Source organism: Acipenser ruthenus, chromosome 44 (genome assembly GCF_902713425.1).
Source record: "Acipenser ruthenus chromosome 44, fAciRut3.2 maternal haplotype, whole genome shotgun sequence".
In the NCBI taxonomy this organism is placed as follows: Eukaryota; Metazoa; Chordata; class Actinopteri; order Acipenseriformes; family Acipenseridae; genus Acipenser; species Acipenser ruthenus.
Genome location: NC_081232.1, coordinates 3,406,232 through 3,425,836, shown reverse-complemented (window position 1 = coordinate 3,425,836; position 19,605 = coordinate 3,406,232). Strand labels below are relative to the sequence as shown.

Sequence of the window (19,605 nt, the reverse complement as noted above, 5' to 3'; positions counted from 1 at the left end):
GAGCTGGGGTGATTCCTCCAAAATTTCCTTTGTCCTCCACACATTTCAATTGTAAAATGTAATGCCTGCAGCACTTGATATTCCCAGGTGGTCTCCCATCCAAGTACTAACCAAGCCCAACATTGCTTAGCTTCTGAGATCAGGCTTATTCAAGGTGGTGTGGCCGCAGGCGATTGCATTTCTGCTTTCATGACTTTTATGTTTAGTGAGCTGGGGGTGATTCCTCCAAAATTTCCTTATGTCCGCCACACATTTCAATTGTAAAATGTAATGCCTGCAGCACTTGATATTCCCAGGTGGTCTCCCATCCAAGTACTAACCAAGCCCAACATTGCTTAGCTTCTGAGATCAGACTTATTCAAGGTGGTGTGGCCGCAGGCGATTGCATTTCTGCTTTCATGACTTTTATGATTAGTGAGCTGTGGGTGATTCCTCCAAAATTTCCTTTTGTCCTCCACACATTTCAATTGTAAAATGTAATGCCTGCAGCACTTGATATTCCCAGGTGGTCTCCCATCCAAGTACTAACCAAGTCCAACATTGCTTAGCTTCTGAGATCAGGCTTATTCAAGGTGTTGTGGCCGCAGGCGATTGCATTTTTCCTTTCATGACTTTTATGTTTAGTGAGCTGGGGGTGATTCCTCCAAAATTTCCTTTTGGCCTCCACACATTTCAATTGTAAAATGTAATGCCTGAAGCACTTGATATTCCCAGGTGGTCTCCCTTCCAAGTACTAACCAAGCTCAACATTGATTAGCATCTGAGATCAGACTTATTCAAGGTGGTGTGGCCGCAGGCGATTGCATTTCTGCTTTCATGACTTTTATGTTTAGTGAGCTGGGGGTGATTCCTCCAAAATTTCCTTTTGTCCTCCACACATTTCAATTGTAAAATGTAATGCCTGCAGCACTTGATATTCCCAGGTGGTCTCCCATCCAAGTACTAACCAAGCCCAACATTGCTTAGCTTCTCAGATCAGACGAGATCAGGCTTATTCAAGGTGGTGTGGCCGCAGGCGATTGCATTTCTGCTTTCATGACTTTTATGTTTAGTGAGCTGGGGGTGATTCCTCCAAAATTTCCTTTTGTCCTCCACACATTTCAATTGTAAAATGTAATGCCTGCAGCACTTGATATTCCCAGGTGGTCTCCCATCCAAGTACTAACCAAGCCCAACAATGCTTAGCTTCTGAGATCAGACTTATTCAATGTGGTGTGGCCGCAGGCGATTGCATTTCTGCTTTCATGACTTTTATGTTTAGTGAGCTGGGGGTGATTCCTCCAAAATTTCCTTTTGTCCTCCACACATTTCAATTGTAAAATGTAATGCCTGCAGCATTTGATATTCCCAGGTGGTCTCCCATCCAAGTACTATCCAAGCCCAACATTGCTTAGCTTCTGAGATCAGACGAGATCAGGCTTATTCAAGGTGGTGTGGCCGCAGGCAATTGCATTTATGCTTTCATGACTTTTATGTTGAGTGAGCTGGGGGTGATTCCTCCAAAATTTCCTTTTGTCCTCCACACATTTCAATTGTAAAATGTAATTACAAAAATGTAATGCCTGCAGCACTTGATATTCCCAGGTGGTCTCCCATCCAAGTACTAACCAAGCCCAACATTGCTTAGCTTCTGAGATCAGACGAGATCAGGCTTATTCAAGGTGGTGTGGCCGCAGGCGATTGCATTTCTGCTTTCATGACTTTTATGTTTAGTGAGCTGGGGGTGATTCCTCCAAAATTTCCTTTTGTCCTCCACACATTTCAATTGTAAAATGTAATTACAAAAATGTAATGCCTGCAGCACTTGATATTCCCAGGTGGTCTCCCATCCAAGTACTAACCAAGCCCAACATTGCTTAGTTTCTGAGATCAGACGAGACCAGGCTTATTCAAGGTGGTGTGGCCGCAGGCGATTGCATTTCTGCTTTCATGACTTTTATGTTTAGTGAGCTGGGGGTGATTCCTCCAAAATTTCCTTTTGTCCTCCACACATTTCAATTGTAAAATGTAATGCCTGCAGCACTTGATATTCCCAGGTGGTCTCCCATCCAAGTACTAACCAAGCCCAACATTGCTTAGCTTCTGAGATCAGACGAGATCAGGCTTATTCAAGGTGGTGTGGCCGCAGGCGATTGCATTTCTGCTTTCATGACTTTTATGTTTAGTGAGCTGGGGGTGATTCCTCCAAAATTTCCTTTTGTCCTCCACACATTTCAATTGTAAAATGTAATGCCTGCAGCACTTGATATTCCCAGGTGGTCTCCCATCCAAGTACTAACCAAGCCAAACATTGCTTAGCTTCTGAGATCAGACGAGATCAGGCTTATTCAAGGTGGTGTGGCCGCAGGCGATTGCTTTTCTGCTTTCATGACTTTTATGTTTAGTGAGCTGGGGGTGATTCCTCCAAAATTTCCTTTTGTCCTCCACACATTTCAATTGTAAAATGTAATTACAAAAATGTAATGCCTGCAGCACTTGATATTCCCAGGTGGTCTCCCATCCAAGTACTAACCAAGCCCAACATTGCTTAGCTTCTGAGATCAGACGAGATCAGGCTTATTCAAGGTGGTGTGGCCGCAGGCGAGTGCATTTCTGCTTTCATGACTTTTATGTTTAGTGAGCTGGGGATGATTCCTCCAAAATTTCCTTTTGTCCTCCACACATTTCAATTGTAAAATGTAATTACAAAAATGTAATGCCTGCAGCACTTGATATTCCCATGGGGTCTCCCATCCAAGTACTAACCAAACCCAACATTGCTTAGCTTCTGAGATCAGACGAGATCAGGCTTAATCAAGGTGGTGTGGCCGCAGGCGATTGCATTTCTGCTTTCATGACTTTTATGTTTAGTGAGCTGGGGGTGATTCCTCCAAAATTTCCTTTTGTCCTCCACACATTTCAATTGTAAAATGTAATTACAAAAATGTAATTCCTGCAGCACTTGATATTCCCAGGTGGTCTCCCATCCAAGTACTAACCAAGCCAAAAATTCCTTAGCTTCTGAGATCAGACGAGATCAGGCTTATTCAAGGTGGTGTGGCCGCAGGCGATTGCATTTCTGCTTTCATGACTTTTATGTTTAGTGAGCTGGGGGTGATTCCTCCAAAATTTCCTTTTGTCCTCCACACATTTCAATTGTAAAATGTAATGCCTGCAGCACTTGATATTCCCAGGTGGTCTCCCATCCAAGTACTAACCAAGCCCAACATTGCTTAGCTTCTGAGATCAGACGAGATCAGGCTTATTCAAGGTGGTGTGGCCGCAGGCGATTGCATTTCTGCTTTCATGACTTTTATGTTTAGTGAGCTGGGGGTGATTCCTCCAAAATTTCCTTTTGTCCTCCACACATTTCAATTGTAAAATGTAATTACAAAAATGTAATGCCTGCAGCACTTGATATTCCCATGGGGTCTCCCATCCAAGTACTAACCAAGCCCAACATTGCTTAGCTTCTGAGATCAGACGAGATCAGGCTTATTCAAGGTGGTGTGGCCGCAGGCGAATGCATTTCTGCTTTCATGACTTTTATGTTTAGTGAGCTGGGGGTGATTCCTCCAAAATTTCCTTTTGTCCTCCACACATTTCAATTGTAAAATGTAATGCCTGCAGCACTTGATATTCCCAGGTGGTCTCCCATCCAAGTACTAACCAAGCCCAACATTGCTTAGCTTCTGAGATCAGACGAGATCAGGCTTAATCAAGGTGGTGTGGCCGCAGGCAATTGCATTTCTGCTTTCATGACTTTTATGTTTAGTGAGCTGGGGGTGATTCCTCCAAAATTTCCTTTTGTCGTCCACACATTTCAATTGTAAAATTTAATTACAAAAATGTAATGCCTGCAGCACTTGATATTCCCAGGTGGTCTCCCATCCAAGTACTAACCAAGCCCAACATTGCTTAGCTTCTGAGATCAGACGAGATCAGGCTTATTCAAGGTGGTGTGGCCACAGGCGATTGCATTTCTGCTTTCATGACTTTTATGTTTAGTGAGCTGGGGGTGATTCCTCCAAAATTTCCTTTTGTCCTCCACACATTTCAATTGTAAAATGTAATGCCTGCAGCACTTGATATTCCCAGGTGGTCTCCCATCCAAGTACTAACCAAGCCCAACATTGCTTAGCTTCTGAGATCAGACGAAATCAGGCTTATTCAAGGTGGTGTGGCAACAGGAGATCGCATTTCTGCTTTCATGACTTTTATGTTTAGTGAGCTGGGGGTGATTCCTCCAAAATTTCCTTTTGTCCTCCACACATTTCAATTGTAAAATGTAATTACAAAAATGTAATGCCTGCAGCACTTGATATTCCCAGGTGGTCTCCCTTCCAAGTACTAACCAAGCCCATCATTGCTTAGCTTCTGAGATCAGACGAGATCAGGCTTATTCAAGGTGGTGTGGCCGCAGGCGATTGCGTTTCTGCTTTCATGACTTTTATGTTTAGTGAGCTGGGGGTGATTCCTCCAAAATTTCCTTTTGTCCTCCACACATTTCAATTGTAAAATGTAATGCCTGCAGCACTTGATATTCCCAGGTGGTCTCCCATCCAAGTACTAACCAAGCCCAACATTGCTTAGCTTCTGGGATCAGACGAGATCAGGCTTATTCAAGGTGGTGTGGCCGCAGGCGTTTGCATTTCTGCTTTCATGACTTTTATGTTTAGTGAGCTGGGGGTGATTCCTCCAAAATTTCCTTTTGTCCTCCACACATTTCAATTGTAAAATGTAATGCCTGCAGCACTTGATATTCCCAGGTGGTCTCCCATCCAAGTACTAACCAAGCCCAACATTGCTTAGCTTCTGAGATCAGATGAGATCAGGCTTATTCAAGGTGGTGTGGCCGCAGGCGATTGCATTTCTGCTTTCATGACTTTTATGTTTAGTGAGCTGGGGGTGATTCCTCCAAAATTTCCTTTTGTCCGCCACACATTTCAATTGTAAAATGTAATGCCTGCAGCACTTGATATTCCCAGGTGGTCTCCCATCCAAGTACTAACCAAGCCCAACATTGCTTCGCTTCTGAGATCAGACGAGATCAGGCTTATTCAAGGTGGTGTGGCCACAGGCGATTGCATTTCTGCTTTCATGACTTTTATGTTTAGTGAGCTGGGGGTGATTCCTCCAAAATTTCCTTTTGTCTTCCACACATTTCAATTGTAAAATGTAATGCCTGCAGCACTTGATATTCCCAGGTGGTCTCCCATCCAAGTACTAACCAAGCCCAACATAGCGTAGCTTATGAGATCAGACGAGATCAAGCTTATTCAAGGTGGTGTGGCCGCAGGCGATTGCATTTCTGCTTTCATGACTTTTATGTTTAGTGAGCTGGGGGTGATTCCTCCAAAATTTCCTTTTGTCCTCCACACATTTCAATTGTAAAATGTAATGCCTGCAGCACTTGATATTCCCAGGTGGTCTCCCATCCAAGTACTAACCAAGCCCAACATTGCTTAGCTTCTGAGATCAGACGAGATCAGGCTTAATCAAGGTGGTGTGGCCACAGGCGATTGCATTTCTGCTTTCATGACTTTTATGTTTAGTGAGCTGGGGGTGATTCCTCCAAAATTTCCTTTTGTCGTCCACACATTTCAATTGTAAAATTTAATTACAAAAATGTAATGCCTGCAGCACTTGATATTCCCAGGTGGTCTCCCATCCAAGTACTAACCAAGCCCAACATTGCTTAGCTTCTGAGATCAGACGAGATCAGGCTTATTCAAGGTGGTGTGGCCGCAGGCGATTGCTTTTCTGCTTTCATGACTTTTATGTTTAGTGAGCTGGGGGTGATTGCTCCAAAATTTCCTTTTGTCCTCCACACATTTCAATTGTAAAATGTAATGCCTGCAGCACTTGATATTCCCAGGTGGTCTCCCATCCAAGTACTAACCAAGCCCAACATTGCTTAGCTTTTGAGATCAGACGAGATCAGGCTTATTCAAGGTGGTGTGGCCACAGGCGATTGCTTTTCTGCTTTCATGACTTTTATGTTTAGTGAGCTGGGGGTGATTGCTCCAAAATTTCCTTTTGTCCTCCACACATTTCAATTGTAAAATGTAATGCCTGCAGCACTTGATATTCCCAGGTGGTCTCCCATCCAAGTACTAACCAAGCCCAACATTGCTTAGCTTCTGAGATCAGACGAGATCAGGCTTATTCAAGGTGGTGTGGCCACAGGCGATTGCATTTCTGCTTTCATGACTTTTATGTTTAGTGAGCTGGGGATGATTCCTCCAAAATTTCCTTTTGTCCACACATTTCAATTGTAAAATGTAATTACAAAAATGTAATGCCTGCAGCACTTGATATTCCCATGGGGTCTCCCATCCAAGTACTAACCAAGCCCAACATTGCTTAGCTTCTGAGATCAGACGAGATCAGGCTTAATCAAGGTGGTGTGGCCGCAGGTGATTGCATTTCTGCTTTCATGACTTTTATGTTTAGTGAGCTGGGGGTGATTCCTCCAAAATTTCCTTTTGTCCTCCACACATTTCAATTGTAAAATGTAATTACAAAAATGTAATGCTTGCAGCACTTGATATTCCCAGGTGGTCTCCCATCCAAGTACTAACCAAGCCCAACATTGCTTAGCTTCTGAGATCAGACCAGATCAGGCTTATTCAAGGTGGTGTGGCCGCAGGCGATTGCATTTCTGCTTTCATGACTTTTATGTTTAGTGAGCTGGGGGTGATTCCTCCAAAATTTCCTTTTGTCGTCCACACATTTCAATTGTAAAATTTAATTACAAAAATGTAATGCCTGCAGCACTTGATATTCCCAGGTGGTCTCCCATCCAAGTACTAACCAAGCCCAACATTGCTTAGCTTCTGAGATCAGACGAGATCAGGCTTATTCAAGGTGGTGTGGCCACAGGCGATTGCATTTCTGCTTTCATGACTTTTATGTTTAGTGAGCTGGGGGTGATTCCTCCAAAATTTCCTTTTGTCCTCCACACATTTCAATTGTAAAATGTAACGCCTGCAGCACTTGATATTCCCAGGTGGTCTCCCATCCAAGTACTAACCAAGCCCAACATTGCTTAGCTTCTGAGATCAGACGAGATCAGGCTTATTCAAGGTGGTGTGGCCGCAGGCGATTGCATTTCTGCTTTCATGACTTTTATGTTTAGTGAGCTGGGGGTGATTCCTCCAAAATTTCCTTTTGTCCTCCACACATTTCAATTGTAAAATGTAATGCCTGCAGCACTTGATATTCCCAGGTGGTCTCCCATCCAAGTACTAACCAAGCCCAACATTGCTTAGCTTCTGAGATCAGACGAGATCAGGCTTATTCAAGGTGGTGTGGCCGCAGGCGATTGCATTTCTGCTTTCATGACTTTTATGTTTAGTGAGCTGGGGGTGATTCCTCCAAAATTTCCTTTTGTCCTCCACACATTTCAATTGTAAAATGTAATGCCTGCAGCACTTGATATTCCCAGGTGGTCTCCCATCCAAGTACTAACCAAGCCCAACATTGCTTAGCTTCTGAGATCAGACGAGATCAGGCTTATTCAAGGTGGTGTGGCCGCAGGCGATTGCATTTCTGCTTTCATGACTTTTATGTTTAGTGAGCTGGGGGTGATTCCTCCAAAATTTCCTTTTGTCCTCCACACATTTCAATTGTAAAATGTAATGCCTGCAGCACTTGATATTCCCAGGTAGTCTCCCATCCAAGTACTAACCAAGCCCAACATTGCTTAGCTTCTGAGATCAGGCTTATTCAATGTAGTGTGGCCGCAGGAGATTGCATTTCTGCTTTCATGACTTTTATGTTTAGGGAGCTGGGGGTGATTCCTCCAAAATTTCCTTTTGTCCTCCACACATTTCAATTGTAAAATGTAATGCATGCAGCACTTGATATTCCCAGGTGGTCTCCCATCCAAGTACTAACCAAGCCCAACATTGCTTAGCTTCTGAGATCAGACGAGATCAGGCTTATTCAAGGTGGTGTGGCCGCAGGCGATTGCGTTTCTGCTTTTATGACTTTTATGTTTAGTGAGCTGGGGGTGATTCCTCTAAAATTTCCTTTTGTCCTCCACACATTTCAATTGTAAAATGTAATGCCTGCAGCACTTGATATTCCCAGGTGGTCTCCTATCCAAGTACTAACCAAGCCCAACATTGCTTAGCTTCTGAGATCAGACGAGATCAGGCTTATTCAAGGTGGTGTGGCCGCAGGCGATTGCATTTCTGCTTTCATGACTTTTATGTTTAGTGAGCTGGGGGTGATTCCTCCAAAATTTCCTTTTGTCCTCCACACATTTCAATTGTAAAATGTAATTACAAAAATGTAATGCCTGCAGCACTTGATATTCCCAGGTGGTCTCCCATCCAAGTACTAACCAAGCCCAACATTGCTTAGCTTCTGAGATCAGACTTATTCAAGGTGGTGTGGCCGCAGGCGATTGCATTTCTGCTTTCATGACTTTTATGTTTAGTGAGCTGGGGGTGATTCCTCCAAAATTTCCTTTTGTCCTCCACACATTTCAATTGTAAAATGTAATGCCTGCAGCACTTGATATTCCCAGGTGGTCTCCCATCCAAGTACTAACCAAGCCAAACACTGCTTAGCTACTGAGATCAGGCTTAATCAAGGTGGTGTGGCCGCAGGCGATTGCATTTCTGCTTTCATGACTTTTATGTTTAGTGAGCTGGGGGTGATTCCTCCAAAATTTCCTTTTGTCCTCCACACATTTCAATTGTAAAATGTAATGCCTGCAGCACTTGATATTTCCAGGTGGTCTCCCATCCAAATACTAACCAAGCCCAACATTGCTTAGCTTCTGAGATCAGGCTTATTCAATGTAGTGTGGCCGCAGGAGATTGCATTTCTGCTTTCATGACTTTTATGTTTAGGGAGCTGGGGGTGATTCCTCCAAAATTTCCTTTTGTCCTCCACACATTTCAATTGTAAAATGTAATGCATGCAGCACTTGATATTCCCAGGTGGTCTCCCATCCAAGTACTAACCAAGCCCAACATTGCTTAGCTTCTGAGATCAGACGAGATCAGGCTTATTCAAGGTGGTGTGGCCGCAGGCTATTGCGTTTCTGCTTTTATGACTTTTATGTTTAGTGAGCTGGGGGTGATTCCTCTAAAATTTCCTTTTGTCCTCCACACATTTCAATTGTAAAATGTAATGCCTGCAGCACTTGATATTCCCAGGTGGTCTCCTATCCAAGTACTAACCAAGCCCAACATTGCTTAGCTTCTGAGATCAGACGAGATCAGGCTTATTCAAGGTGGTGTGGCCGCAGGCGATTGCATTTCTGCTTTCATGACTTTTATGTTTAGTGAGCTGGGGGTGATTCCTCCAAAATTTCCTTTTGTCCTCCACACATTTCAATTGTAAAATGTAATTACAAAAATGTAATGCCTGCAGCACTTGATATTCCCAGGTGGTCTCCCATCCAAGTACTAACCAAGCCCAACATTGCTTAGCTTCTGAGATCAGACTTATTCAAGGTGGTGTGGCCGCAGGCGATTGCATTTCTGCTTTCATGACTTTTATGTTTAGTGAGCTGGGGGTGATTCCTCCAAAATTTCCTTTTGTCCTCCACACATTTCAATTGTAAAATGTAATGCCTGCAGCACTTGATATTCCCAGGTGGTCTCCCATCCAAGTACTAACCAAGCCCAACATTGCTTAGCTTCTGAGATCAGACGAGATCAGGCTTATTCAAGGTGGTGTGGCCGCAGGCGATTGCATTTCTGCTTTCATGACTTTTATGTTTAGTGAGCTGGGGGTGATTCCTCCAAAATTTCCTTTTGTCCTCCACACATTTCAATTGTAAAATGTAATGCCTGCAGCACTTGATATTCCCAGGTGGTCTCCCATCCAAGTACTAACCAAGCACAACATTGCTTAGCTTCTGAGATCAGACGAGATCAGGCTTATTCAAGGTGGTGTGGCCGCAGGCGATTGCATTTCTGCTTTCATGACTTTTATGTTTAGTGAGCTGGGGGTGATTCCTCCAAGATTTCCTTTTGTCCTCCACACATTTCAATTGTAAAATGTAATTACAAAAATGTAATGCCTGCAGCACTTGATATTCCCAGGTGGTCTCCCATCCAAGTACTAACCAAGCCCAACATTGCTTAGCTTCTGAGATCAGGCGAGATCAGGCTTATTCAAGGTGGTGTGGCCGCAGGCGATTGCATTTCTGCTTTCATGACTTTTATGTTTAGTGAGCTGGGGGTGATTCCTCCAAAATTTCCTTTTGTCCTCCACACATTTCAATTGTAAAATGTAATGCCTGCAGCACTTGATATTCCCAGGTGGTCTCCCATCCAAGTACTAACCAAGCCTAACATTGCTTAGTTTCTGAGATCAGACGAGATCAGGCTTATTCAAGGTGGTGTGGCCGCAGGCGATTGCATTTCTGCTTTCATGACTTTTATGTTTAGTGAGCTGGGGGTGATTCCTCCAAAATTTCCTTTTGTCCTCCACACATTTCAATTGTAAAATGTAATGCCTGCAGCACTTGATATTCCCAGGTGGTCTCCCATCCAAGTACTAACCAAGCCCAACATTGCTTAGCTTCTGAGATCAGGCTTATTCAAGGTGGTGTGGCCGCAGGCGAATGCATTTCTGCTTTCATGACTTTTATGTTTAGTGAGCTGGGGGTGATTCCTCCAAAATTTCCTTTTGTCCTCCACACATTTCAATTGTAAAATGTAATGCCTGCAGCACTTGATATTCCCAGGTGGTCTCCCATCCAAGTACTAACCAAGCCCAACATTGCTTAGCTTCTGAGATCAGACGCGATCAGGCTTATTCAAGGTGGTGTGGCCGCAGGCGATTGCATTTCTGCTTTCATGACTTTTATGTTTAGTGAGCTGGGGGTGATTCCTCCAAAATTTCCTTTTGTCCTCCACACATTTCAATTGTAAAATGTAATGCCTGCAGCACTTGATATTCCCAGGTGGTCTCCCATCCAAGTACTAACCAAGCCCAACATTGCTTAGCTTCTGAGATCAGACGAGATCAGGCTTATTCAAGGTGGTGTGGCCGCAGGCGGTTGCATTTCTGCTTTCATGACTTTTATGTTTAGTGAGCTGGGGGTGATTCCTCCAAAATTTCCTTTTGTCCTCCACACATTTCAATTGTAAAATGTAATTACAAAAATGTAATGCCTGCAGCACTTGATATTCCCAGGTGTCCTCCCATCCAAGTACTAACCAAGCCCAACATTGCTTAGCTTCTGAGATCAGACGAGATCAGGCTTATTCAAGGTGGTGTGGCCGCAGGCGATTGCATTTCTGCTTTCATGACTTTTATGTTTAGTGAGCTGGGGGTGAGTCCTCCAAAATTTCCTTTTGTCCTCCACACATTTCAATTGTAAAATGTAATTACAAAAATGTAATGCCTGCAGCACTTGATATTCCCAGGTGGTCTCCCATCCAAGTACTAAACAAGCCCAACATTGCTTAGCTTCTGAGATCAGGCTTATTCAAGGTGGTGTGGCCGCAGGCGATTGATTTTCTGCTTTCATGACTTTTATGTTTAGTGAGCTGGGGGTGATTCCTCCAAAATTTCCTTTTGTCCTCCACACATTTCAATTGTAAAATGTAATGCCTGCAGCACTTGATATTCCCAGGTGGTCTCCCATCCAAGTACTAACCAAGCCCAACATTGCTTAGCTTCTGAGATCAGACGAGATCAGGCTTATTCAAGGTGGTATGGCCGCAGGCGATTGCATTTCTGCTTTCATGACTTTTATGTTTAGTGAGCTGGGGGTGATTCCTCCAAAATTTCCTTTTGTCCTCCACACATTTCAATTGTAAAATGTAATTACAAAAATGTAATGCCTGCAGCACTTGATATTCCCAGGTGGTCTCCCATCCAAGTACTAACCAAGCCCAACATGGCTTAGCTTCTGAGATCAGGCTTATTCAAGGTGGTGTGGCCGCAGGCGATTGCATTTCTGCTTTCATGACTTTTATGTTTAGTGAGCTGGGGGTGATTCCTCCAAAATTTCCTTTTGTCCTCCACACATTTCAATTGTAAAATGTAATTGCAAAAATGTAATGCCTGCAGCACTTGATATTCCCAGGTGGTCTCCCATTCAAGTACTAACCAAGCCCAACATTGCTTCGCTTCTGAGATCAGACGAGATCAGGCTTATTCAAGGTGGTGTGGCCGCAGGCGATTGCATTGCTGCTTTCATGACTTTTATGTTTAGTGAGCTGGGGGTGATTCCTCCAAAATTTCCTTTTGTCCTCCACACATTTCAATTGTAAAATGTAATGCCTGCAGCACTTGATATTCCCAGGTGGTCTCCCATCCAAGTACTAATCAAGCCCAACATTGCTTAGCTTCTGAGATCAGGCTTATTCAAGGTGGTGTGGCCGCAGGCGATTGCATTTCTGCTTTCATGACTTTTATGTTTAGTGAGCTGGGGGTGATTCCTCCAAAATTTCCTTTTGTCCTCCACACATTTCAATTGTAAAATGTAATGCCTGCAGCACTTGATATTCCCAGGTGGTCTCCCATCCAAGTACTAACCAAGCCCAACATTGCTTAGCTTCTGAGATCAGACGAGATCAGGCTTATTCAAGGTGGTGTGGCCGCAGGCGATTGCATTTCTGCTTTCATGACTTTTATGTTTAGTGAGCTGGGGGTGATCCCTCCAAAATTTCCTTTTGTCCTCCACACATTTCAATTGTAAAATGTAATGCCTGCAGCACTTGATATTCCCAGGTGGTCTCCCATCCAAATACTAACCAAGCCCAACATTGCTTAGCTTCTGAGATCAGGCTTATTCAAGGTGGTGTGGCCGCAGGCGATTGCATTTCTGCTTTCATGACTTTTATGTTTAGGGAGCTGGGGGTGATTCCTCCAAAATTTCCTTTTGTCCTCCACACATTTCAATTGTAAAATGTAATGCCTGCAGCACTTGATATTCCCAGGTGGTCTCCCATAAAAGTACTAAGCAAGCCCAACATTGCTTAGCTTCTGAGATCAGGCTTATTCAAAGTGGTGTGGCCGCAGGCGATTGCATTTCTGCTTTCATGACTTTTATGTTTAGTGAGCTGGGGGTGATTCCTCCAAAATTTCCTTTTGTCCTCCACACATTTCAATTGTAAAATGTAATGCCTGCAGCACTTGATATTCCCAGGTGGTCTCCCATCCAAGTACTAACCAAGCCCAACATTGCTTAGCTTCTGAGATCAGGCTTATTCAAGGTGGTGTGGCCGCAGGCGATTGCATTTCTGCTTTCATGACTTTTATGTTTAGTGAGCTGGGGGTGATTCCTCCAAAATTTCCTTTTGTCCTCCACACATTTCAATTGTAAAATGTAATGCCTGCAGCACTTGATATTCCCAGGTGGTCTCCCATCCAAGTACTAACCAAGCCCAACATTGCTTAGCTTCTGAGATCAGACGAGATCAGGCTTATTCAAGGTGGTGTGGCCGCAGGCGATTGCATTTCTGCTTTCATGACTTTTATGTTTAGTGAGCTGGGGGTGATTCCTCCAAAATTTCCTTTTGGCCTCCACACATTTCAATTGTAAAATGTAATTACAAAAATGTAATGCCTGCAGCACTTGATATTCCCAGGTGGTCTCCCATCCAAGTACTAACCAAGCCCAACATTGCTTTGCTTCTGAGATCAGACGAGATCAGGCTTATTCAAGGTGGTGTGGCCGCAGGCGATTGCATTTCTGCTTTCATGACTTTTATGTTTAGTGAGCTGGGGGTGATTCCTCCAAAATTTCCTTTTGTCCTCCACACATTTCAATTGTAAAATGTAATGCCTGCAGCACTTGATATTCCCAGGTGGTCTCCCATAAAAGTACTAAGCAAGCCCAACATTGCTTAGCTTCTGAGATCAGGCTTATTCAAGGTGGTGTGGCCGCAGGCGATTGCATTTCTGCTATCATGACTTTTTTGTTTAGTGAGCTGGGGGTGATTCCTCCAAAATTTCCTTTTGTCCTCCACACATTTCAATTGTAAAATGTAATGCCTGCAGCACTTGATATTCCCAGGTGGTCTCCCATCCAAGTACTAACCAAGCCCAACATTGCTTAGCTTCTGAGATCAGACGAGATCAGGCTTATTCAAGGTGGTGTGGCCGCAGGCGATTGCATTTTTGCTTTCATGACTTTTATGTTTAGTGAGCTGGGGGTTATTCCTCCAAAATTTCCTTTTGTCCTCCACACATTTCAATTGTAAAATGTAATGCCTGCAGCACTTGATATTCCCAGGTGGTATCCCATCCAAGTACTAACCAAGCCCAACATTGCTTAGCTTCTGAGATCAGGCTTATTCAAAGTGGTGTGGCCGCAGGCGATTGCATTTCTGCTTTCATGACTTTTATGTTTAGTGAGCTGGGGGTGATTCCTCCAAAATTTCCTTTTGTCCTCCACACATTTCAATTGTAAAATGTAATGCCTGCAGCACTTGATATTCCCAGGTGGTCTCCCATCCAAGTACTAACCAAGCCCAACATTGCTTAGCTTCTGAGATCAGGCTTATTCAAGGTGGTGTGGCCGCAGGCGATTGCATTTCTGCTTTCATGACTTTTATGTTTAGTGAGCTGGGGGTGATTCCTCCAAAATTTCCTTTTGTCCTCCACACATTTCAATTGTAAAATGTAATGCCTGCAGCACTTGATATTCCCAGGTGGTCTCCCATCCAAGTACTAACCAAGCCCAACATTGCTTAGCTTCTGAGATCAGACGAGATCAGGCTTATTCAAGGTGGTGTGGCCGCAGGCGATTGCATTTCTGCTTTCATGACTTTTATGTTTAGTGAGCTGGGGGTGATTCCTCCAAAATTTCCTTTTGGCCTCCACACATTTCAATTGTAAAATGTAATTACAAAAATGTAATGCCTGCAGCACGTGATATTCCCAGGTGGTCTCCCATCCAAGTACTAACCAAGCCCAACATTGCTTAGCTTCTGAGATCAGGCTTATTCAAAGTGGTGTGGCCGCAGGCGACTGCATTTCTGCTTTCATGACTTTTATGTTTAGTGAGCTGGGGGTGATTCCTCCAAAATTTCCTTTTGTCCTCCACACATTTCAATTGTAAAATGTAATGCCTGCAGCACTTGATATTCCCAGGTGGTCTCCCATCCAAGTACTAACCAAGCCCAACATTGCTTAGCTTCTGAGATCAGGCTTATTCAAGGTGGTGTGGCCGCAGGCGATTGCATTTCTGCTTTCATGACTTTTATGTTTAGTGAGCTGGGGGTGATTCCTCCAAAATTTCCTTTTGTCCTCCACACATTTCAATTGTAAAATGTAATGCCTGCAGCACTTGATATTCCCAGGTGGTCTCCCATCCAAGTACTAACCAAGCCCAACATTGCTTAGCTTCTGAGATCAGACGAGATCAGGCTTATTCAAGGTGGTGTGGCCGCAGGCGATTGCATTTCTGCTTTCATGACTTTTATGTTTAGTGAGCTGGGGGTGATTCCTCCAAAATTTCCTTTTGGCCTCCACACATTTCAATTGTAAAATGTAATTACAAAAATGTAATGCCTGCAGCACGTGATATTCCCAGGTGGTCTCCCATCCAAGTACTAACCAAGCCCAACATTGCTTAGCTTCTGAGATCAGGCTTATTCAAAGTGGTGTGGCCGCAGGCGATTGCATTTCTGCTTTCATGACTTTTATGTTTAGTGAGCTGGGGGTGATTCCTCCAAAATTTCCTTTTGTCCTCCACACATTTCAATTGTAAAATGTAATGCCTGCAGCACTTGATATTCCCAGGTGGTCTCCCATCCAAGTACTAACCAAGCCCAACATTGCTTAGCTTCTGAGATCAGGCTTATTCAAGGTGGTGTGGCCGCAGGCGATTGCATTTCTGCTTTCATGACTTTTATGTTTAGTGAGCTGGGGGTGATTCCTCCAAAATTTCCTTTTGTCCTCCACACATTTCAATTGTAAAATGTAATGCCTGCAGCACTTGATATTCCCAGGTGGTCTCCCATCCAAGTACTAACCAAGCCCAACATTGCTTAGCTTCTGAGATCAGACGAGATCAGGCTTATTCAAGGTGGTGTGGCCGCAGGCGATTGCATTTCTGCTTTCATGACTTTTATGTTTAGTGAGCTGGGGGTGATTCCTCCAAAATTTCCTTTTGGCCTCCACACATTTCAATTGTAAAATGTAATTACAAAAATGTAATGCCTGCAGCACGTGATATTCCCAGGTGGTCTCCCATCCAAGTACTAACCAAGCCCAACATTGCTTAGCTTCTGAGATCAGGCTTATTCAAGGTGGTGTGGCCGCAGGCGATTGCATTTCTGCTTTCATGACTTTTATGTTTAGGGAGCTGGGGGTGATTCCTCCAAAATTTCCTTTTGGCCTCCACACATTTCAATTGTAAAATGTAATTACAAAAATGTAATGCCTGCAGCACTTGATATTCCCAGGTGGTCTCCCATCCAAGTACTAACCAAGCCCAACACTGCTTAGCTTCTGAGATCAGACGAGATCAGGCTTATTCAAGGTGGTGTGGCCGCAGGCGATTGCATTTCTGCTTTCATGACTTTTATGTTTAGGGAGCTGGGGGTGATTCCTCCAAAATTTCCTTTTGTCCTCCACACATTTCAATTGTAAAATGTAATGCCTGCAGCACTTGATATTCCCAGGTGGTATCCCATCCAAGTACTAACCAAGCCCAACATTGCTTAGCTTCTGAGATCAGGCTTATTCAAAGTGGTGTGGCCGCAGGCGATTGCATTTCTGCTTTCATGACTTTTATGTTTAGTGAGCTGGGGGTGATTCCTCCAAAATTTCCTTTTGTCCTCCACACATTTCAATTGTAAAATGTAATGCCTGCAGCACTTGATATTCCCAGGTGGTCTCCTATCCAAGTACTAACCAAGCCCAACATTGCTTAGCTTCTGAGATCAGGCTTATTCAAGGTGGTGTGGCCGCAGGCGATTGCATTTCTGCTTTCATGACTTTTATGTTTAGTGAGCTGGGGGTGATTCCTCCAAAATTTCCTTTTGTCCTCCACACATTTCAATTGTAAAATGTAATGCCTGCAGCACTTGATATTCCCAGGTGGTCTCCCATCCAAGTACTAACCAAGCCCAACATTGCTTAGCTTCTGAGATCAGACGAGATCAGGCTTATTCAAGGTGGTGTGGCCGCAGGCGATTGCATTTCTGCTTTCATGACTTTTATGTTTAGTGAGCTGGGGGTGATTCCTCCAAAATTTCCTTTTGGCCTCCACACATTTCAATTGTAAAATGTAATTACAAAAATGTAATGCCTGCAGCACGTGATATTCCCAGGTGGTCTCCCATCCAAGTACTAACCAAGCCCAACATTGCTTAGCTTCTGAGATTAGGCTTATTCAAGGTGGTGTGGCCGCAGGCGATTGCATTTCTGCTTTCATGACTTTTATGTTTAGTGAGCTGGGGGTGATTCCTCCAAAATTTCCTTTTGTCCTCCACACATTTCAATTGTAAAATGTAATTACAAAAATGTAATGCCTGCAGCACTTGATATTCCCAGGTGGTCTCCCATCCAAGTACTAACCAAGCCCAACATTGCTTAGCTTCTGAGATCAGGCTTATTCAAGGTGGTGTGGCCGCAGGCGATTGCATTTCTGCTTTCATGACTTTTATGTTTAGGGAGCTGGGGGTGATTCCTCCAAAATTTCCTTTTGGCCTCCACACATTTCAATTGTAAAATGTAATTACAAAAATGTAATGCCTGCAGCACTTGATATTCCCAGGTGGTCTCCCATCCAAGTACTAACCAAGCCCAACACTGCTTAGCTTCTGAGATCAGACGAGATCAGGCTTATTCAAGGTGGTGTGGCCGCAGGCGATTGCATTTCTGCTTTCATGACTTTTATGTTTAGGGAGCTGGGGGTGATTCCTCCAAAATTTCCTTTTGTCCTCCACACATTTCAATTGTAAAATGTAATGCCTGCAGCACTTGATATTCCCAGGTGGTCTCCCTTCCAAGTACTAACCAAGCCCAACATTGCTTAGCTTCTGAGATCAGACGAGATCAGGCTTATTCAAGGTGGTGTGGCCGCAGGCGATTGCATTTCTGCTTTCATGACTTTTATGTTTAGTGAGCTGGGGGTGATTCCTCCAAAATTTCCTTTTGTCCTCCACACATTTCAATTGTAAAATGTAATGCCTGCAGCACTTGATATTCCCAGGTGGTCTCCCATCCAAGTACTAACCAAGCCCAACGTTGCTTAGCTTCTGAGATCAGGCTTATTCAAGGTGGTGTGGCCGCAGGCGATTGCATTTCTGCTTTCATGACTTTTATGTTTAGTGAGCTGGGGGTGATTCCTCCAAAATTTCCTTTTGTCCTCCACACATTTCAATTGTAAAATGTAATGCCTGCAGCACTTGATATTCCCAGGTGGTCTCCCATCCAAGTACTAACCAAGCCCAACATTGCTTAGCTTCTGAGATCAGACGAGATCAGGCTTATTCAAGGTGGTGTGGCCGCAGGCGATTGCATTTCTGCTTTCATGACTTTTATGTTTAGTGAGCTGGGGGTGATTCCTCCAAAATTTCCTTTTGGCCTCCACACATTTCAATTGTAAAATGTAATTACAAAAATGTAATGCCTGCAGCACGTGATATTCCCAGGTGGTCTCCCATCCAAGTACTAACCAAGCCCAACATTGCTTAGCTTCTGAGATCAGGCTTATTCAAGGTGGTGTGGCCGCAGGCGATTGCATTTCTGCTTTCATGACTTTTATGTTTAGTGAGCTGGGGGTGATTCCTCCAAAATTTCCTTTTGTCCTCCACACATTTCAATTGTAAAATGTAATTACAAAAATGTAATGCCTGCAGCACTTGATATTCCCAGGTGGTCTCCCATCCAAGTACTAACCAAGCCCAACATTGCTTAGCTTCTGAGATCAGGCTTATTCAAGGTGGTGTGGCCGCAGGCGATTGCATTTCTGCTTTCATGACTTTTATGTTTAGGGAGCTGGGGGTGATTCCTCCAAAATTTCCTTTTGGCCTCCACACATTTCAATTGTAAAATGTAATTACAAAAATGTAATGCCTGCAGCACTTGATATTCCCAGGTGGTCTCCCATCCAAGTACTAACCAAGCCCAACACTGCTTAGCTTCTGAGATCAGACGAGATCAGGCTTATTCAAGGTGGTATGGCCGCAGGCGATTGCATTTCTGCTTTCATGACTTTTATGTTTAGGGAGCTGGGGGTGATTCCTCCAAAATTTCCTTTTGTCCTCCACACATTTCAATTGTAAAATGTAATGCCTGCAGCACTTGATATTCCCAGGTGGTCTCCCTTCCAAGTACTAACCAAGCCCAACATTGCTTAGCTTCTAAGATCAGACGAGATCAGGCTTATTCAAGGTGGTGTGGCCGCAGGCGATTGCATTTCTGCTTTCATGACTTTTATGTTTAGTGAGCTGGGGGTGATTCCTCCAAAATTTCCTTTTGTCCTCCACACATTTCAATTGTAAAATGTAATGCCTGCAGCACTTGATATTCCCAGGTGGTCTCCCATCCAAGTACTAACCAAGCCCAACATTGCTTAGCTTCTGAGATCAGGCTTATTCAAAGTGATGTGGCCGCAGGCGATTGCATTTCTGCTTTCATGACTTTTATGTTTAGTGAGCTGGGGGTGATTCCTCCAAAATTTCC

At 43.8% G+C, this 19,605-nt stretch overlaps 51 non-coding genes and 37 pseudogenes across 51 annotated transcripts; all 88 read right to left on the bottom strand.

The window, feature by feature from the left end:
- Window positions 1–62: 62 nt before the first annotated feature.
- Window positions 63–171, bottom strand: LOC131714644 (5S ribosomal RNA; annotated as a pseudogene).
- Window positions 172–271: 100 nt separating this feature from the next.
- Window positions 272–380, bottom strand: LOC131715744 (5S ribosomal RNA; annotated as a pseudogene).
- A 100-nt stretch (window positions 381–480) lies between these two features.
- Window positions 481–589, bottom strand: LOC131716355 (5S ribosomal RNA; annotated as a pseudogene).
- Window positions 590–898: 309 nt separating this feature from the next.
- Window positions 899–1,017, bottom strand: LOC131713194 (5S ribosomal RNA). Its single transcript, XR_009315078.1, has one exon. It is a non-coding gene; the product is annotated as a 5S ribosomal RNA (ribosomal RNA).
- Window positions 1,018–1,117: 100 nt separating this feature from the next.
- LOC131715555 (5S ribosomal RNA) lies at window positions 1,118–1,226 on the bottom strand (annotated as a pseudogene).
- A 100-nt stretch (window positions 1,227–1,326) lies between these two features.
- On the bottom strand, window positions 1,327–1,445 carry LOC131712584 (5S ribosomal RNA). The gene has a single exon (XR_009314475.1). It is a non-coding gene; the product is annotated as a 5S ribosomal RNA (ribosomal RNA).
- Window positions 1,446–1,559: 114 nt separating this feature from the next.
- Window positions 1,560–1,678, bottom strand: LOC131716458 (5S ribosomal RNA). Its single transcript, XR_009315441.1, has one exon. It is a non-coding gene; the product is annotated as a 5S ribosomal RNA (ribosomal RNA).
- Window positions 1,679–1,792: 114 nt separating this feature from the next.
- On the bottom strand, window positions 1,793–1,911 carry LOC131711454 (5S ribosomal RNA). The gene has a single exon (XR_009313337.1). It is a non-coding gene; the product is annotated as a 5S ribosomal RNA (ribosomal RNA).
- A 100-nt stretch (window positions 1,912–2,011) lies between these two features.
- LOC131716447 (5S ribosomal RNA) lies at window positions 2,012–2,130 on the bottom strand. Its single transcript, XR_009315440.1, has one exon. It is a non-coding gene; the product is annotated as a 5S ribosomal RNA (ribosomal RNA).
- Window positions 2,131–2,230: 100 nt separating this feature from the next.
- Window positions 2,231–2,349, bottom strand: LOC131712558 (5S ribosomal RNA). Its single transcript, XR_009314449.1, has one exon. It is a non-coding gene; the product is annotated as a 5S ribosomal RNA (ribosomal RNA).
- A 114-nt stretch (window positions 2,350–2,463) lies between these two features.
- Window positions 2,464–2,582, bottom strand: LOC131716436 (5S ribosomal RNA). Its single transcript, XR_009315438.1, has one exon. It is a non-coding gene; the product is annotated as a 5S ribosomal RNA (ribosomal RNA).
- Window positions 2,583–2,696: 114 nt separating this feature from the next.
- Window positions 2,697–2,815, bottom strand: LOC131712680 (5S ribosomal RNA). Its single transcript, XR_009314572.1, has one exon. It is a non-coding gene; the product is annotated as a 5S ribosomal RNA (ribosomal RNA).
- A 114-nt stretch (window positions 2,816–2,929) lies between these two features.
- On the bottom strand, window positions 2,930–3,048 carry LOC131715644 (5S ribosomal RNA; annotated as a pseudogene).
- A 100-nt stretch (window positions 3,049–3,148) lies between these two features.
- LOC131716425 (5S ribosomal RNA) lies at window positions 3,149–3,267 on the bottom strand. Its single transcript, XR_009315437.1, has one exon. It is a non-coding gene; the product is annotated as a 5S ribosomal RNA (ribosomal RNA).
- A 114-nt stretch (window positions 3,268–3,381) lies between these two features.
- Window positions 3,382–3,500, bottom strand: LOC131709861 (5S ribosomal RNA). The gene has a single exon (XR_009311725.1). It is a non-coding gene; the product is annotated as a 5S ribosomal RNA (ribosomal RNA).
- Window positions 3,501–3,600: 100 nt separating this feature from the next.
- On the bottom strand, window positions 3,601–3,719 carry LOC131709965 (5S ribosomal RNA). Its single transcript, XR_009311829.1, has one exon. It is a non-coding gene; the product is annotated as a 5S ribosomal RNA (ribosomal RNA).
- Window positions 3,720–3,833: 114 nt separating this feature from the next.
- On the bottom strand, window positions 3,834–3,952 carry LOC131710124 (5S ribosomal RNA). Its single transcript, XR_009311993.1, has one exon. It is a non-coding gene; the product is annotated as a 5S ribosomal RNA (ribosomal RNA).
- Window positions 3,953–4,052: 100 nt separating this feature from the next.
- LOC131713869 (5S ribosomal RNA) lies at window positions 4,053–4,171 on the bottom strand (annotated as a pseudogene).
- Window positions 4,172–4,285: 114 nt separating this feature from the next.
- LOC131712207 (5S ribosomal RNA) lies at window positions 4,286–4,404 on the bottom strand. Its single transcript, XR_009314100.1, has one exon. It is a non-coding gene; the product is annotated as a 5S ribosomal RNA (ribosomal RNA).
- Window positions 4,405–4,504: 100 nt separating this feature from the next.
- Window positions 4,505–4,623, bottom strand: LOC131712431 (5S ribosomal RNA). The gene has a single exon (XR_009314324.1). It is a non-coding gene; the product is annotated as a 5S ribosomal RNA (ribosomal RNA).
- A 100-nt stretch (window positions 4,624–4,723) lies between these two features.
- Window positions 4,724–4,842, bottom strand: LOC131717580 (5S ribosomal RNA). Its single transcript, XR_009316468.1, has one exon. It is a non-coding gene; the product is annotated as a 5S ribosomal RNA (ribosomal RNA).
- A 100-nt stretch (window positions 4,843–4,942) lies between these two features.
- Window positions 4,943–5,061, bottom strand: LOC131711400 (5S ribosomal RNA). The gene has a single exon (XR_009313283.1). It is a non-coding gene; the product is annotated as a 5S ribosomal RNA (ribosomal RNA).
- Window positions 5,062–5,161: 100 nt separating this feature from the next.
- LOC131714102 (5S ribosomal RNA) lies at window positions 5,162–5,280 on the bottom strand (annotated as a pseudogene).
- Window positions 5,281–5,380: 100 nt separating this feature from the next.
- On the bottom strand, window positions 5,381–5,499 carry LOC131710941 (5S ribosomal RNA). Its single transcript, XR_009312823.1, has one exon. It is a non-coding gene; the product is annotated as a 5S ribosomal RNA (ribosomal RNA).
- Window positions 5,500–5,613: 114 nt separating this feature from the next.
- Window positions 5,614–5,732, bottom strand: LOC131716415 (5S ribosomal RNA). The gene has a single exon (XR_009315436.1). It is a non-coding gene; the product is annotated as a 5S ribosomal RNA (ribosomal RNA).
- Window positions 5,733–5,832: 100 nt separating this feature from the next.
- Window positions 5,833–5,951, bottom strand: LOC131712167 (5S ribosomal RNA). Its single transcript, XR_009314058.1, has one exon. It is a non-coding gene; the product is annotated as a 5S ribosomal RNA (ribosomal RNA).
- A 100-nt stretch (window positions 5,952–6,051) lies between these two features.
- On the bottom strand, window positions 6,052–6,170 carry LOC131710123 (5S ribosomal RNA). Its single transcript, XR_009311992.1, has one exon. It is a non-coding gene; the product is annotated as a 5S ribosomal RNA (ribosomal RNA).
- Window positions 6,171–6,281: 111 nt separating this feature from the next.
- Window positions 6,282–6,400, bottom strand: LOC131712472 (5S ribosomal RNA). The gene has a single exon (XR_009314363.1). It is a non-coding gene; the product is annotated as a 5S ribosomal RNA (ribosomal RNA).
- A 114-nt stretch (window positions 6,401–6,514) lies between these two features.
- Window positions 6,515–6,633, bottom strand: LOC131713510 (5S ribosomal RNA; annotated as a pseudogene).
- Window positions 6,634–6,747: 114 nt separating this feature from the next.
- On the bottom strand, window positions 6,748–6,866 carry LOC131710122 (5S ribosomal RNA). The gene has a single exon (XR_009311991.1). It is a non-coding gene; the product is annotated as a 5S ribosomal RNA (ribosomal RNA).
- A 100-nt stretch (window positions 6,867–6,966) lies between these two features.
- On the bottom strand, window positions 6,967–7,085 carry LOC131720799 (5S ribosomal RNA). The gene has a single exon (XR_009319696.1). It is a non-coding gene; the product is annotated as a 5S ribosomal RNA (ribosomal RNA).
- A 100-nt stretch (window positions 7,086–7,185) lies between these two features.
- On the bottom strand, window positions 7,186–7,304 carry LOC131716404 (5S ribosomal RNA). Its single transcript, XR_009315435.1, has one exon. It is a non-coding gene; the product is annotated as a 5S ribosomal RNA (ribosomal RNA).
- A 100-nt stretch (window positions 7,305–7,404) lies between these two features.
- LOC131716393 (5S ribosomal RNA) lies at window positions 7,405–7,523 on the bottom strand. Its single transcript, XR_009315434.1, has one exon. It is a non-coding gene; the product is annotated as a 5S ribosomal RNA (ribosomal RNA).
- Window positions 7,524–7,623: 100 nt separating this feature from the next.
- Window positions 7,624–7,732, bottom strand: LOC131716071 (5S ribosomal RNA; annotated as a pseudogene).
- Window positions 7,733–7,832: 100 nt separating this feature from the next.
- On the bottom strand, window positions 7,833–7,951 carry LOC131711098 (5S ribosomal RNA). The gene has a single exon (XR_009312980.1). It is a non-coding gene; the product is annotated as a 5S ribosomal RNA (ribosomal RNA).
- A 100-nt stretch (window positions 7,952–8,051) lies between these two features.
- LOC131711885 (5S ribosomal RNA) lies at window positions 8,052–8,170 on the bottom strand. The gene has a single exon (XR_009313774.1). It is a non-coding gene; the product is annotated as a 5S ribosomal RNA (ribosomal RNA).
- Window positions 8,171–8,284: 114 nt separating this feature from the next.
- Window positions 8,285–8,393, bottom strand: LOC131715743 (5S ribosomal RNA; annotated as a pseudogene).
- A 100-nt stretch (window positions 8,394–8,493) lies between these two features.
- LOC131716480 (5S ribosomal RNA) lies at window positions 8,494–8,602 on the bottom strand (annotated as a pseudogene).
- A 100-nt stretch (window positions 8,603–8,702) lies between these two features.
- LOC131715897 (5S ribosomal RNA) lies at window positions 8,703–8,811 on the bottom strand (annotated as a pseudogene).
- A 100-nt stretch (window positions 8,812–8,911) lies between these two features.
- Window positions 8,912–9,030, bottom strand: LOC131711097 (5S ribosomal RNA). The gene has a single exon (XR_009312979.1). It is a non-coding gene; the product is annotated as a 5S ribosomal RNA (ribosomal RNA).
- Window positions 9,031–9,130: 100 nt separating this feature from the next.
- Window positions 9,131–9,249, bottom strand: LOC131711884 (5S ribosomal RNA). Its single transcript, XR_009313773.1, has one exon. It is a non-coding gene; the product is annotated as a 5S ribosomal RNA (ribosomal RNA).
- Window positions 9,250–9,363: 114 nt separating this feature from the next.
- On the bottom strand, window positions 9,364–9,472 carry LOC131715742 (5S ribosomal RNA; annotated as a pseudogene).
- Window positions 9,473–9,572: 100 nt separating this feature from the next.
- LOC131716382 (5S ribosomal RNA) lies at window positions 9,573–9,691 on the bottom strand. The gene has a single exon (XR_009315433.1). It is a non-coding gene; the product is annotated as a 5S ribosomal RNA (ribosomal RNA).
- Window positions 9,692–9,791: 100 nt separating this feature from the next.
- LOC131712628 (5S ribosomal RNA) lies at window positions 9,792–9,910 on the bottom strand. Its single transcript, XR_009314519.1, has one exon. It is a non-coding gene; the product is annotated as a 5S ribosomal RNA (ribosomal RNA).
- A 114-nt stretch (window positions 9,911–10,024) lies between these two features.
- Window positions 10,025–10,143, bottom strand: LOC131711553 (5S ribosomal RNA). Its single transcript, XR_009313439.1, has one exon. It is a non-coding gene; the product is annotated as a 5S ribosomal RNA (ribosomal RNA).
- A 100-nt stretch (window positions 10,144–10,243) lies between these two features.
- On the bottom strand, window positions 10,244–10,362 carry LOC131712514 (5S ribosomal RNA). The gene has a single exon (XR_009314405.1). It is a non-coding gene; the product is annotated as a 5S ribosomal RNA (ribosomal RNA).
- Window positions 10,363–10,462: 100 nt separating this feature from the next.
- LOC131714643 (5S ribosomal RNA) lies at window positions 10,463–10,571 on the bottom strand (annotated as a pseudogene).
- A 100-nt stretch (window positions 10,572–10,671) lies between these two features.
- On the bottom strand, window positions 10,672–10,790 carry LOC131710396 (5S ribosomal RNA). The gene has a single exon (XR_009312268.1). It is a non-coding gene; the product is annotated as a 5S ribosomal RNA (ribosomal RNA).
- Window positions 10,791–10,890: 100 nt separating this feature from the next.
- On the bottom strand, window positions 10,891–11,009 carry LOC131716371 (5S ribosomal RNA). The gene has a single exon (XR_009315432.1). It is a non-coding gene; the product is annotated as a 5S ribosomal RNA (ribosomal RNA).
- A 114-nt stretch (window positions 11,010–11,123) lies between these two features.
- On the bottom strand, window positions 11,124–11,242 carry LOC131713538 (5S ribosomal RNA; annotated as a pseudogene).
- Window positions 11,243–11,356: 114 nt separating this feature from the next.
- Window positions 11,357–11,465, bottom strand: LOC131715312 (5S ribosomal RNA; annotated as a pseudogene).
- Window positions 11,466–11,565: 100 nt separating this feature from the next.
- On the bottom strand, window positions 11,566–11,684 carry LOC131719776 (5S ribosomal RNA). The gene has a single exon (XR_009318675.1). It is a non-coding gene; the product is annotated as a 5S ribosomal RNA (ribosomal RNA).
- A 114-nt stretch (window positions 11,685–11,798) lies between these two features.
- Window positions 11,799–11,907, bottom strand: LOC131715922 (5S ribosomal RNA; annotated as a pseudogene).
- A 114-nt stretch (window positions 11,908–12,021) lies between these two features.
- On the bottom strand, window positions 12,022–12,140 carry LOC131711486 (5S ribosomal RNA). The gene has a single exon (XR_009313372.1). It is a non-coding gene; the product is annotated as a 5S ribosomal RNA (ribosomal RNA).
- A 100-nt stretch (window positions 12,141–12,240) lies between these two features.
- On the bottom strand, window positions 12,241–12,349 carry LOC131714297 (5S ribosomal RNA; annotated as a pseudogene).
- A 100-nt stretch (window positions 12,350–12,449) lies between these two features.
- On the bottom strand, window positions 12,450–12,568 carry LOC131716360 (5S ribosomal RNA). Its single transcript, XR_009315431.1, has one exon. It is a non-coding gene; the product is annotated as a 5S ribosomal RNA (ribosomal RNA).
- Window positions 12,569–12,668: 100 nt separating this feature from the next.
- Window positions 12,669–12,777, bottom strand: LOC131715710 (5S ribosomal RNA; annotated as a pseudogene).
- Window positions 12,778–12,877: 100 nt separating this feature from the next.
- On the bottom strand, window positions 12,878–12,986 carry LOC131715888 (5S ribosomal RNA; annotated as a pseudogene).
- A 100-nt stretch (window positions 12,987–13,086) lies between these two features.
- On the bottom strand, window positions 13,087–13,195 carry LOC131714642 (5S ribosomal RNA; annotated as a pseudogene).
- Window positions 13,196–13,295: 100 nt separating this feature from the next.
- On the bottom strand, window positions 13,296–13,414 carry LOC131716349 (5S ribosomal RNA). Its single transcript, XR_009315430.1, has one exon. It is a non-coding gene; the product is annotated as a 5S ribosomal RNA (ribosomal RNA).
- A 114-nt stretch (window positions 13,415–13,528) lies between these two features.
- On the bottom strand, window positions 13,529–13,647 carry LOC131710621 (5S ribosomal RNA). Its single transcript, XR_009312504.1, has one exon. It is a non-coding gene; the product is annotated as a 5S ribosomal RNA (ribosomal RNA).
- Window positions 13,648–13,747: 100 nt separating this feature from the next.
- Window positions 13,748–13,856, bottom strand: LOC131716089 (5S ribosomal RNA; annotated as a pseudogene).
- Window positions 13,857–13,956: 100 nt separating this feature from the next.
- LOC131716338 (5S ribosomal RNA) lies at window positions 13,957–14,075 on the bottom strand. The gene has a single exon (XR_009315429.1). It is a non-coding gene; the product is annotated as a 5S ribosomal RNA (ribosomal RNA).
- Window positions 14,076–14,175: 100 nt separating this feature from the next.
- Window positions 14,176–14,284, bottom strand: LOC131715306 (5S ribosomal RNA; annotated as a pseudogene).
- Window positions 14,285–14,384: 100 nt separating this feature from the next.
- LOC131714641 (5S ribosomal RNA) lies at window positions 14,385–14,493 on the bottom strand (annotated as a pseudogene).
- Window positions 14,494–14,593: 100 nt separating this feature from the next.
- LOC131716326 (5S ribosomal RNA) lies at window positions 14,594–14,712 on the bottom strand. Its single transcript, XR_009315427.1, has one exon. It is a non-coding gene; the product is annotated as a 5S ribosomal RNA (ribosomal RNA).
- A 114-nt stretch (window positions 14,713–14,826) lies between these two features.
- On the bottom strand, window positions 14,827–14,935 carry LOC131715577 (5S ribosomal RNA; annotated as a pseudogene).
- A 100-nt stretch (window positions 14,936–15,035) lies between these two features.
- Window positions 15,036–15,144, bottom strand: LOC131714640 (5S ribosomal RNA; annotated as a pseudogene).
- A 100-nt stretch (window positions 15,145–15,244) lies between these two features.
- On the bottom strand, window positions 15,245–15,363 carry LOC131716315 (5S ribosomal RNA). Its single transcript, XR_009315426.1, has one exon. It is a non-coding gene; the product is annotated as a 5S ribosomal RNA (ribosomal RNA).
- A 114-nt stretch (window positions 15,364–15,477) lies between these two features.
- LOC131715576 (5S ribosomal RNA) lies at window positions 15,478–15,586 on the bottom strand (annotated as a pseudogene).
- Window positions 15,587–15,686: 100 nt separating this feature from the next.
- On the bottom strand, window positions 15,687–15,795 carry LOC131714639 (5S ribosomal RNA; annotated as a pseudogene).
- A 100-nt stretch (window positions 15,796–15,895) lies between these two features.
- On the bottom strand, window positions 15,896–16,014 carry LOC131716306 (5S ribosomal RNA). The gene has a single exon (XR_009315425.1). It is a non-coding gene; the product is annotated as a 5S ribosomal RNA (ribosomal RNA).
- A 114-nt stretch (window positions 16,015–16,128) lies between these two features.
- LOC131715969 (5S ribosomal RNA) lies at window positions 16,129–16,237 on the bottom strand (annotated as a pseudogene).
- A 114-nt stretch (window positions 16,238–16,351) lies between these two features.
- LOC131710028 (5S ribosomal RNA) lies at window positions 16,352–16,470 on the bottom strand. The gene has a single exon (XR_009311893.1). It is a non-coding gene; the product is annotated as a 5S ribosomal RNA (ribosomal RNA).
- Window positions 16,471–16,570: 100 nt separating this feature from the next.
- On the bottom strand, window positions 16,571–16,679 carry LOC131715305 (5S ribosomal RNA; annotated as a pseudogene).
- Window positions 16,680–16,779: 100 nt separating this feature from the next.
- Window positions 16,780–16,888, bottom strand: LOC131715963 (5S ribosomal RNA; annotated as a pseudogene).
- A 100-nt stretch (window positions 16,889–16,988) lies between these two features.
- LOC131716295 (5S ribosomal RNA) lies at window positions 16,989–17,107 on the bottom strand. Its single transcript, XR_009315424.1, has one exon. It is a non-coding gene; the product is annotated as a 5S ribosomal RNA (ribosomal RNA).
- A 114-nt stretch (window positions 17,108–17,221) lies between these two features.
- LOC131716449 (5S ribosomal RNA) lies at window positions 17,222–17,330 on the bottom strand (annotated as a pseudogene).
- Window positions 17,331–17,444: 114 nt separating this feature from the next.
- Window positions 17,445–17,553, bottom strand: LOC131714638 (5S ribosomal RNA; annotated as a pseudogene).
- Window positions 17,554–17,667: 114 nt separating this feature from the next.
- Window positions 17,668–17,786, bottom strand: LOC131710027 (5S ribosomal RNA). Its single transcript, XR_009311892.1, has one exon. It is a non-coding gene; the product is annotated as a 5S ribosomal RNA (ribosomal RNA).
- A 100-nt stretch (window positions 17,787–17,886) lies between these two features.
- On the bottom strand, window positions 17,887–18,005 carry LOC131711035 (5S ribosomal RNA). Its single transcript, XR_009312917.1, has one exon. It is a non-coding gene; the product is annotated as a 5S ribosomal RNA (ribosomal RNA).
- A 100-nt stretch (window positions 18,006–18,105) lies between these two features.
- On the bottom strand, window positions 18,106–18,214 carry LOC131715290 (5S ribosomal RNA; annotated as a pseudogene).
- Window positions 18,215–18,314: 100 nt separating this feature from the next.
- LOC131716284 (5S ribosomal RNA) lies at window positions 18,315–18,433 on the bottom strand. The gene has a single exon (XR_009315423.1). It is a non-coding gene; the product is annotated as a 5S ribosomal RNA (ribosomal RNA).
- A 114-nt stretch (window positions 18,434–18,547) lies between these two features.
- Window positions 18,548–18,656, bottom strand: LOC131715967 (5S ribosomal RNA; annotated as a pseudogene).
- A 114-nt stretch (window positions 18,657–18,770) lies between these two features.
- LOC131714637 (5S ribosomal RNA) lies at window positions 18,771–18,879 on the bottom strand (annotated as a pseudogene).
- A 114-nt stretch (window positions 18,880–18,993) lies between these two features.
- Window positions 18,994–19,112, bottom strand: LOC131718064 (5S ribosomal RNA). Its single transcript, XR_009316958.1, has one exon. It is a non-coding gene; the product is annotated as a 5S ribosomal RNA (ribosomal RNA).
- Window positions 19,113–19,212: 100 nt separating this feature from the next.
- On the bottom strand, window positions 19,213–19,331 carry LOC131712933 (5S ribosomal RNA). The gene has a single exon (XR_009314820.1). It is a non-coding gene; the product is annotated as a 5S ribosomal RNA (ribosomal RNA).
- Window positions 19,332–19,431: 100 nt separating this feature from the next.
- LOC131715394 (5S ribosomal RNA) lies at window positions 19,432–19,540 on the bottom strand (annotated as a pseudogene).
- Window positions 19,541–19,605: the final 65 nt, after the last annotated feature.